General features: G+C 47.1%; 1 protein-coding gene across 3 annotated transcripts in view; it reads right to left on the reverse strand.

Moving 5' to 3' along the window:
• Positions 1-7,200, reverse strand: part of LOC143961965 (NACHT, LRR and PYD domains-containing protein 12-like) — a 161,933-nt gene extending 154,733 nt beyond the window's left edge. For 2 of the 3 annotated variants that reach the window (XM_077471305.1, XM_077471304.1), the window contains exon 1: positions 6,988-7,198. The gene's annotated coding sequence lies outside the window, so the exon portion shown is untranslated. Of the gene's footprint in view, positions 1-6,987 lie in introns of all 3 variants that reach the window. The other variant, XM_077471306.1, reaches the window with a different exon arrangement.
• Between the last annotated feature and the right edge of the window lie 4,490 nt (positions 7,201-11,690).

An 11,690-nucleotide genomic window follows, 5' to 3' on the forward strand; every position in this document is an offset into this window, starting at 1 on the left:
GGCTCCCCACAACTCCCATGCCAGGATAGACCACATTTTCACGCAATCCAAATCGGACCCGTTGACCCTTTCACCCAAAATTAAAGGATACCCCCCTCTCAGACCATTCTATTGTAACTCTAGTCACGAGTCGGTCCTCTGGCTACTCAGGCCCTTCCAGGTGGCACATCAACGAGGCCCTTCTGAGTGACCCGATTCAGTGTACACTGATAGAACAGTACATAAAAGAGTACTTTAATGAAAAAACAACAATGAAGTGTCCCCTGCCACTCTGTGGGCCGCCCACTAAATGGTCCTCAGAGGGAAGCTCATCCAGCTTTCCTCTAAAATAAAGTAAGAACATCAGGCAGTCTCTAAGACCCACAAGCGCAACCCCAAGCCAGTGACTTTAGCACAGCTGGATAGGGCTTGAGCTCAACTCAACCTATCACTCACAACAGCAGCTGAAAAACACCTCAGATGGTCTGGGGCAAAATTTTACTCCCAACAGGACAAAATTGGATCCAGACTTGCTACTAAACTGACTCCCAAAAATCGCACGCTAGACTTTCCAAAGATTAGATCCCCAACTGGAGACCTGACCCAACACCCTACCAAAAATTATGGACTCTTTCTTGAAGTTCTACTCTAAACAATACAAAACCTGACCCTCCGACCTTTTCCTGCACACAAGAGTAACTTCCTCCATTCCCTCCCTGTCCCATCAATAGCCCAAGGCCACAGGGAACTCCTAGAGGACCCCTTTACCTCTGGGAAGGTTTTAGGCACCATCAAATCCCTCAAACTGGGCTCCTCTCCTGGGCCAGACGGTTTCTCCACGGGATATTACAAAAAATTTGGCCAATGTCTAGCGCGTTACCTTACGCGGTTCTTCAACGCTCTCAGGGATGGAGCCCCCTTAGACAGAGACCTTAACTCTGCCTATATCTCTGTCATCCCCAAACCATGGAAAGATGCAAGCTAGGTCGACAACTATCGCCCAAACTGGCTCATCAATAACGATCTGACATAACATAACATAACGTATAATGACTAAGATATTGGCTAATAGATTGGCATGTTTCATTGCAACATACATACACAGAGATCAGGTGCGTTTCATCCCTGGGAGACAGGGCCCAGACCAAATCAGGAGAGCTGCTGATGTTATATCTTTGCTCAACCCCCGCTGAGATGGTGGTCCACCTCAGAAGGGGTACGTCCTTTCAGTAGACCTCCATAAGGCATTCTACTCAGTAGCCTGGACATACATTTTTGAGTTGCTGGAGAAATGGGGTTTTGGACCAAACTTCCTAGGTCTAATTCACTCGCTATGCTCGACACCTAATGCACAAGTGCGCTTACTAGGCAGATACTCGGACACCTTTGCCATTGGCAGGGGGACCAGACAGGGATTGTCCCTCCTCATCTTCGCGATGGCCATGGAAACGCTGGCTAACACGATTCGGACCAATGCAGACATCAAGGGGGGTAACATGCGGTGATCAGTAACTTAAGTGAGCATTATTTGCAGATGACCTCCTCCTTTTCATCACCTCCCCCTCACATCCACTCCAACTGTGGACAAAGTCCTCAGGGACTTTGGGCGGATTTTTAGGCCTGACGGTTAACCTATTAACCATAGCACTGAATGTCTCTGTCCCCCCGGACACCGTCACCCAGCTACAAAACAGTTTTACCTTCACTTGGGCGACAGACGCTATTCCATATTTGGGCATCAGGCTCACTAACAAGATTAACAATCTTTTTTCAGCGAACTACCCCCCCCCATGGTGCGTAGGTGTAGTGAGGACCTGGAGAGGTGGTCGAAATGTGGTCTATCCTGGCTGGGCAGAGTCAACACAGTTAAAATTACCCTTCTCATGCGTATGCTATATCTGTTTAATCTCTTACAATCTCTATAAAGAAACAATTCCTTCTAAAACTACAGTCACAAATAGTATGATCTGCCTGGGGGAATAAAGGCCATAGGTGTACCAAGGAGGTTCTATACAGGCTTAAAGCACAGGGAGGGGTAGGTCTTCTAAACCTGTGGTTGTACTACCAAGCCGCCCAGCTCACCCAGATTTCGATAGTGTACCCTAGGGGTCCTAAACTAGACTGGCTCTCAACGGAAAGAACAGCAGACTCTTTAAATATGATAGACTACCTCCTGTGGAGCGACACAAAAACAAGACCTCCTATTATGTCTCCTAACCTCGCCCACTCGGTGGCACTGTGCACTACGCTTCACAAACAACATTCATTGGCCTCTACCTTGCGCCCCCTATCCCAAATCTTCCACAATCCGATGTTTCCTCCAGGCCTGAACATTCAAGCGTTCCTCTGGTGGACTAACAAAGGCTTGTTTCGCATTGGTCACTTTCTGTCCCCGTAGGGACCTTTAAGCCTGTGTCACTGAACAAACCTAGAAATGCCTGACTCAGAATTGTTCAGATTTTCCCCAACTTGTCCATTTCCACAATTCTATTTTGATGGTTAAGAGTGAGCCACCCAAAATGACCCCTTATGAACGATGGTGCTCTAACATTACAGGTCAGAGGGGAGGTATCTCCTTAATCTACTCCTTCCTGGCATATAAGGACAGCATTCCACCATACGCCCGGGCTAGGGAAATGGATACGGGACACTCATGGGAACCCGCTGTCTGGTACCAAGCATTCCAACGCTCCTATAAATTCTTAATGTCTCCCTGATTGAAGCCAACATCAAACTTATAACCAGGTGGTATGTCCCCTCAAAGCTGGCAAGCATCTGCAAGGGGGTGTGCGAACTGGAGGGTGCAATGTTCCACACCTGGTGGTCCTGTCCCTAAATTAGGTCCTACTGGAAAAAGGTGTTCCACGCCCTGAGGAAGATAACGGGCTTCACGGTTTCCCCAGACCCCACCATAGCCCTCTTAAACCACAAAATCCCTTCGATCCCAAGTACCCTGAAAACTCTAACGTTCTATATTCTCTTGGGAGCAAAAATAAAACTCGCAAGGGTGTGTAAAACACCCTCAGTACCCTTCAGGGGGGCTGTGAGAAAAATTTCCTGGGTGATGAAGTAACTAGTAGCGAAACTGCAAGACAAAAGGGGAAGATGCAAAGCTATTTGGGAACCCTGGGCCTCTATTTGCAATATTTCCCTCCGCCTGGGAGTCACGAACGGATAACTAGTTGCACCTGGAACTCCACCTCTCCTCTTCTCCCTCCCTCCTCTTTCTCTCTTGGGGACACTCTGCTCCCACTTTCCTTTATGTATGAGTAGGGGAAGTTATGCCCCCAACTGGTACAGCAGATAGCACTATAAACAGACTAGGTACCCAAGCTGTTTCCTGCGACTGTGTTTCCAAATGACCTTATTGAATCGCCCCTCTGTGGAGCTTGCTGAAGAGACTGACCAGGCTAGCTAGGAGGCCAGACAGTCGCAGTTATAAAAATGGGGGGGACACAGGGCCTGAGGGAGGTTGGGCACCACCACAGTGTGATCCCAAGGGGGTGGTGGGCTTAACAACTCCCGACACGGGGGGGCTGCCTCCGCTAGTGTTCCCTACAGAACTACTCAGAAAGGGTTGCAGTTAACACATGGTGAGACCCAATGGGATGGTTATTGAATGTTATACTTTTCATGAAAAAAAATCTCAATAAAAATATTGAAAGCAAATTCCTGGGCATGTCATTTACACTGCTGGTTTTTTGATGGACCCAGAGAAACTTTCAGCGGTCCTACAGTGGCCTCGACCCGTGGGTTTATATCCACTGCAGCGCTTTGTTGGCTTTGCCAACTATTATCGGAAGTTTATTCGTAACTTCTCGTCTCTGGTCAAGCCCCTGACTGATATGACCAGGAAAGATGGCAACCCATAGAGTTGGTCTCCGGAGTCCATTAAGGCCTTTGAGAGTCTCAAGGCTGCCTTTGTTTCTGCGCATCCGTTTGGTTACTTTTCCAATAAAATTGTCACTAGTAGAGTGCAATTACGAGATTGGTGACAGAGAGCTGTTGGCTATCATTTTAGCCCTGAAAGAATGGAGACATCTCCTTGAAGGTACCACTGTGCCGGTTCTCATTCTTACTGACCATAAGAATCTGACATTCTTGTCTGAGGCTAAACACCTCTCTCCCAGAAGGGAGCGATGGACTCTTTTCTTGTCAAGTTTTAATTACATTGTCTGATTCTTACCCGGTACCAAGAATGTAAGGTCTGAAGCCTTGTCACAACAATTTTCCTCCACTTCCAAGATGGAGTCGGTTCTGGTTCCTGTGATTCCTCCTGATCATATTCTGGCTATGGTTTGCACTACTTCTCCTTTGGGTGACCAAATTCTTGCTACTCAGGTCGATGCTCCTCCTGAGAAACCTTGCGATCGCTGCTCTGTTCCAAGAGTCTCCATACTGCTGTGCTCTAGACCTACCATTCTCCCAAGGCTTCTGGCCACCCTGGGAAGAATCAACTCTTTTGGGCCATTTTCCAACAATTCTGGTGGCTATTTTACATGCTGATGTAACCGCCTTTGTAGCTGCCTGTTCTGTGTGTGCTCATAGTAAGACTCCACAACACCTTCCAGTGCACCTCCTACAACCCATATCCAATGGAGAGAGGCCCTGGACCAACCTGTCTATGGATTTCATTGTGGAGTTACGCAACTCCCAGGGCAACACAGTTATCCTTATGGTGGTTGACCAGTTCTAAGGAACTGGCTTCTATATTTCCTCGGGAGATCTTCCACTTACATGGGCTACCCAAGGTGATGGTCTCAGACAGGGATAGTCAGTTTGTGTCCCGGTTCTGGTGAGCTTTTTATGCACAGTTGGCTATTAAGCTTGCTTTCTCCTCTGCGTATCACCCCCAGTCTAATGGGGCCGCAGAACGAGCCAATCAGTGATTGGAGAAATTCCTATGTTGCTATATTTCTGACCATCATAACAACTGGTCAGACCTCTTACCATGGGCAGAGTTTGCTTACAATAGTGTCTTGAATTCAGCTTCCCGTTTGTCCCAGTTTATGGCGAACTATGGTTTCCAACCTTCCGCGTTGCCTGCCTCGTTTGTTCCGCAGAGTATTCCTGCGTTAGAGGAGCATCTCCGTGGCCTTCGTTCCACTTGGGTACAAGTCCAGGAGGCTTTGCAACATGCTAATGATAGGTACAGACTCCATGCTGACCGCAGACGCCTGCCTGCACCTTACTACCAGGTTGGGGACAGAGTCTGGCTGTCGTCTCGCAACCTCTGACTTTGTGTTCCTTCTTTGAAGTTTGCACCTCGGTTTATTGGGCCTTTCTGTATCCTTCGCAGGATTAACCCAGTGGCTTACGCGTTGGACCTTCCTCCTAGTTTGCGCATCTCTAATGTGTTCCATGTCTCCTTATTGAAACCTTTGGTCTGCAACCGCTTTACCACCCTCTGTGCCACATCCTCACCCTATACAGAACCTTGAGGATTATGAAGTACAATCCATTGTTGACTCCCATAGGTTCCGTGGGCACATACAGTACTTGGTGCATTGAAAGGGGTACAGTCCAGTGCAAAACTCTTGGGTCTCATCCTCGGAGGTACATGCCCCTGTCCTCCTCCGTGATTTCCAAAGGCATTTTCCCCTCAAGCCCAGTGATCCTCAGAGGGGGAGGGGGTACTGTCAGGCCTGGGCTCAGCCCTTCCTTCTCTGAGCTAGCTGCTTAGCTGTCGGCTAATTTCCAGCTCCTTTCTCTCCACAGTGACTCAGCTGTTGATGATCTGCTCATCAGTCCTGGCTACTGAAAGCCATCTCGCTCACTTCATCTCTGCCTTTGCCTTTAGTCACATCTCAGAGACTTTCTCCTGCGTTCCTGTTGAAGACTTGCTCGGCTGACGTCCCTTCTGGCTCCTGATCCTGCTTGCTGTACTACTACATTGATCTCTGGCTCTCTGACATTGGCATTGGCTGACTACCCGATCTGGCTACTTAACTCTGGCTATGTATTGACTACGCTTACTCTGTTTACCTTATTATTATTATTAAACAAGTGTGATTATCTGTACTTCTGTCTCAGTCTGATTCATGGTTTCTGACAGGGCGGTGCCACTGGGTGATGTAGCCAGGTGACCCCCACCCCTTCCTATATAAGAAATGCCAAAGTGTAGAGCATGCATTTGGCGGGAGGCCATCCTAGGAGGTGGAATGTTTTAGCTTTTTTTTTTTCATTGATTGTTTTCGGGCCGACAGGCGGCGTTATTGACAAGGGATTTACATTGAGGGACACTTTTTTATATTTTATTTTTTAATCAATGAATTGTCAAAAACTTGTCTCTTGTGTTTATTACTTTTTGACACTTTTTTGGTGAATGGGTAGGGGTACGATATGGGGGGCCCCTTGTTGAAGGGGGCTTCCAGATTCCATTAAGCCCCCAACCACAGACCCCTACAGTTGTGGGGAAGAGACCCTTATCCCCATTGGGGAAGCCGGTGTGGGGTGTCTAAGGAAGCCACGTTGGTTGTGGGGTATATAGGGAAGTCACGTGGTTTGTGGGGTACCTAGGGAAGTCACATGGGTTGTGGGCTACCTAAGGAAGTCACAAGGGTTGTATGCTACCTAAGGAAGTCACAAAGGTTGTATGCTAACTAGGGAAGTCATGTGGGTTGTGGGCTACCTAGGGAAGTCACGTGGGTTGTGGGCTACCTAGGGAAGTCACGTGGGTTGTGGGCTACCTAGGGAAGTCACGTGGGTTGTGGGCTACCTAGGGAAGTCACGTGGATTGTGGGCTACCTAGGGAAGTCACGTGGGTTGTGGGCTACCTAGGGAAGTCACGTGGGTTGTGGGCTACCTAGGGAAGTCACGTGGGTTGTGGGCTACCTAGGGAAGTCATGTGGGTTGTATGCTATCTAGAGAAGTTGGGTAAGGAGGGTGAAGATAAGCTACTACACTTTCTCAGCAAGTTAAAGGTGGAGTTCTCCTTTACATAATAAATAGAAGTCTCTTCTGATGTATTTTATGTCCCGCCCATCCCAATGTTCCCATCTCTCTTACCTTCTCTATGGAAATTTTGGATTCTGTAGATCTCTTCTTCACATCTCAGGAAATGTCTCTAAGACCCGACTACCTGGAACATCATATTTCATCTTCCACCATCACAGAACTTCTCATCAGTTCTATATCACTTCTCTTTATTTTCCCCTACTTCCTCATTCATGAGACTTTCCTACTTCCTCATTTATGAGAGGGGTGTGGCTGCAGAGTGGAGCTCCACATTTGACAGGAAGCATGTGTCCTCCACCCCACCTTTTTTTTATTATTCAACTTTATTGTAACACACAATGAATGGCTGTAGCTGAGAGAAAGGGTATTGCTGCAGAGTGGAGCTCCACCGTAGACAGGAAGCATGTGGCCTCCACTCCACTTCTTTTTTTTTTACAAAACTTTATTGTGAATCTCTGCAGATGGAGCTCCACTGTCACCGGAAACATGTGGCCTCCACATCCGGTGGAGCTCCAGTGACTGCAGTCTGCAGCACATACTGATCCATTCTGTTGGGATTTGCAGAAATAAAATATTTTCGGGAGATTTTCTACTCTCTGTCCTTAACCACTTGACCACTGGGCACTTAAACACCCTTAATAACCAGACCAATTTTCAGCTTTCGGTGCTCTCACATTTTGAATGACAATTACTCAGTTATGCAACACTGTACCCATATGAAATTTTTGTCCTTTTTTTCACACAAATAGAGCTTTCTTTTGGTGGTATTTAATCACCGCTCGTTTTTTTATTTTTTGTGCTATAAAAGAAAAAAGACCGAAAATTCTGTAAAAAAAAGAATTTTTCTTCGTTTTTGTTATATAATTTAGCAGATTAGTAATTTTTCTTCATAAATTTTGGCCAAAATTTATACTACTACATATCTTTGGTAAAAATAAGTACAAATTGGTGGATATTATTTGGTCTTTGTGAAAGTTATAGAGTCCACAAGCTATGGTGCCAATATCTGAAAATTGATCACACCTGAAGTACTGACGGCCTATTTCAATTCTTGAGACCCTAACATGCCAGAAAAGTACAAATATCCCCCAAATGACCCCTTTTTGAAAGAAGACATTCCAAGGTATTTAGTAAGAGGCATGATGAGGTTTTTGAAGTTGTCATTTTTTCCCACAATTCTTTGCAAAATCAAGATTTTTTCCTTTTTTTTTCCCCAAAATTGTCATATTATCAGTTTATTTCTCACACACAGCATATGCATACCACAAATTACACCCTAAAACACATTCTGCTATTACTCCCGAGTACGGCGATACCACATATGTGAGACTTTTACACAGCGTGGCCACATACAGAGGCCCAACATGCAGGGAGCACAATCAGGCGTTCTGGAACACCCAGGACAATTCTGACATTTCTCTCCTACATGTAAAAATCATCATTTATTTGCTATAAAATTACATAGAAACCCCAAAACATTATGTATGTTTTTTTAGCAAAGACCCTAGAGAATACAATGGTGGTTGTTGAAACTTTTTATCACTCATGGTATTTGCACAGCAATTTTTCGAACTCTTTTTTTGGGAAAAAAAAACATGTTTTGTGCTAAGAAAAAAAAAACAGTAAGGTTAGCCCAATTTTTGCATAATGTGAAAGATAAAGTTATGCTGAGTAAATAGATACCTAACATGTCACTCTTCAAAATTGCACATGCCGGTAGAATGGCGCCAAACATCGCTACTTAAAAATCCCCATAGGTGACGCTTTAATTTTTTTTTTACTGGTTAAATTTTTTGAATTACAGAGGAGGTCTAGGGCTAGAATTATTGCTCTCGCTCTAACGTTCCAGTGATACCTCACATGTATGGTTTAAACACCGTTTTCATATGTGGGCGGGACTTACGTATGCGTTTGCTTCTGCATGCGAGCACATGGGGACAGGGGCGCTTTAATTATTATTATTTTTTTTATTGTTCATTTTACTTTATTTATTTTAGTTTGACATTTTTTTTCCCAAAAATATTTTTTAGATCACTTTTATTCCTATTACAAGGAATGTAAACATCCCTTGTAATAGGAATATGGCATGACAGGTCTTTCTTTACAGTGAGATATGGGGTCAATAAGACCACACATCTCACCTCTAGGCTGGGAAGCCTGAAATAAAATAAATAAAAAAAAGATTCTGGCTTTGATCGTATTGGCGAGTCGGTAGAAGCACCGGAGGGCGGGGGGACGTCTATGGCTGGGTATTGCAGGGTATCACTGAGTATGGCTGAGTATTGCAGAGTATCTCCAAGTATGGCTGGGTATCTCCGAGTATGGCTGGGTATGGCAATTTATGGCAGAGTATTGGCAGGGTATTGCAGAGTATTGGCGTGTATTGCAGAGTATTGGCTGGTATTGCAGAGTATTGGCGGGTATTGCAGAGTATTGGCGGGTATTGCAGAGTATTGGGGGGTATTGCAGAGTATTGGCTGGTATTGCAGAGTATTGGCGGGTATTGCAGAGTATTGGGGGTTATTGCAGAGTATTGCAGAGTATTGGCGGGTATTACAGAGTATTGGCTGGTATTGCAGAGTATTGGCAGGTATTGCAGAGTATTGGTGGGCATTGCAGAGTATTGGGGGGTATTGCAGAGTATTGGCGGGTATTACAGAGTATTGGGGGATATTGCAGAGTATTATCTGGTATTGCAGAGTATTGGGGGGTATTGCAGAGTATTGGCTGGTATTTCAGAGTATTGCAGAGTATTGGGGGGTATTGCAGAGTATTAGCTGGTATTGCAGAGTATTGGGGGGGTATTGCAGAGTATTAGCTGGTATTGCAGAGTATTGCAGAGTATTGGGGGTATTGCAGAGTATTGGCTGGTATTGCAGAGTATTGCAGAGTATTGGGGGGTATTGCAGAGTATTGGGGGGTATTGCAGAGTATTAGCTGGTATTGCAGAGTATTGCAGAGTATTGGGGGGTATTGCAGAGTATTGGGGGTATTGCAGAGTATTGGCTGGTATTGCAGAGTATTGGGGGGTATTGCTGAGTATTGGGGGTATTGCAGAATATTGGGGGGTATTTCAGAGTATTGGCTGGTATTGCAGAGTATTGCAGAGTATTGGGGGGTATTGCAGAGTATAAGGGGGTATTGCAGAGTATTGGCTGGTATTGCAGAGTATTGGGGGGTATTGCAGAGTATTGGCAGGTATTGCAGAGTATTGGAGGGTATTGCAGAGTATTGGCAGGAAATTGAGGGGTTAAATTCAGTGAGCAGCGATGTGGGCACTGCAGATGCAGCCCACAGCACTGCTGACACCGATCTCTTCCCCCTCCGCTGTACCGATCGGTACAGAGAGGGGAGGGAGGAACAGGCGTCATAACATGACGCCGGTTTGTTTACTAGTGATCACTCCGTCATTTGATGGAGCGATCACGTGGTAAACGGCAGCGATGGCCGCGGACCCGGCGGTCACGAATGCTCTTGAGTGCGCGCCCCAGGGGGCGTGCGAGAGCACAATTCTGGGAGGACATCATATGACGGCCTCCCAGAGTAAAGAAACCGCCCTGTAGCCATCATTCGGCTATAGGGCGGTTGTTAAGTGGTTAAATTAACTTTGTAAACTGGATTTGTTTATAAAAGTGATTGTCTAACATTTACCAATTTCTATTTCTGGTGATAATGGAAGTTGATGTTGATGTTGGAAGAAGAATACAATCCATGTCTCTAATCACAATCTCATTGTCCTTGTTTGCTCCACCTTCATCCCAACTATCAGGACCAAGACTGAGACACACATCCATCTCCACACACACAATGTTTTATGATTCAATGGAATGTCGGCATTAAACCTCCATCTTCCTGAAAATCATATATATGTTCTGGTGCAAATATTATCCACGTACCGACCACCTGACTGCACTGTACTGAGGACGGGAGGAGCTGTACTGAGGACGGGAGGAGCTGTACTGAGGACGGGGGGCGCTGTACTGAGGACGGGGGGCGCTGTACTGAGGACGGGGGGCGCTGTACTGAGGACGGGGGCGCTGTCCTGAGGACGGGGGCGCTGTCCTGAGGACGGGGGCACTGTCCTGAGGACGGGGGCACTGTACTGAGGACGGGGGATGCTGTACTGAGGACGGGGGGTGCTGTACTGAGGACGGGGGCGCTGTACAGAGGACGGGGGCACTGTACAGAGGACGGGGGCTGTACTGAGGACGGGGGGAGCTGTACTGAGGACGGAGGAGCTGTACTGAGGACAGGGGGTGCTGTACTGAGGACGGGAGGAGCTGTAATGAGGACAGGGGGGCGCTGTACTGAGGACAGGGGGCGCTGTACTGAGGACGGGGGGCGCTGTACTGAGGACGGGGGGCTGTACTGAGGACGGGGGGCTGTACTGAGGACTGGGGGAGCTGTACTGGGGACGGGGGGCGCTGTACTGAGGATGGGAGGCTGTACTGAGGACGGGGGGCGCTGTACTGAGGACAGGGGGCTGTACTGAGGACAGGGGGCTGTACTGAGGAAAGGGGGCTGTACTGAGGAAGGGGGGCTGTACTGAGGACGGGGGGCATTGTACTGAGGATGGGAGGAGCTGTACTGAGGACGGGGGCGCTGTACTGAGGACAGGGGGCGCTGTACTGAGGACAGGGGGCACTGTACTGAGGACAGAGGGCTCTGTACTGAGGACGGGAGGCTCTGTACTGAGGACAGGGGCATTGTACTGAGGACAGGGGGTGCTGTACTGAGGACGGGGGGCTCTGTAC

The sequence above is a fragment of the Lithobates pipiens genome, unplaced genomic scaffold (assembly GCF_037356315.1).
Source record: "Lithobates pipiens isolate NorthernLeopardFrog02 unplaced genomic scaffold, aLitPip1_a1.2 Scaffold_8, whole genome shotgun sequence".
NCBI classification, from domain to species: Eukaryota; Metazoa; Chordata; class Amphibia; order Anura; family Ranidae; genus Lithobates; species Lithobates pipiens.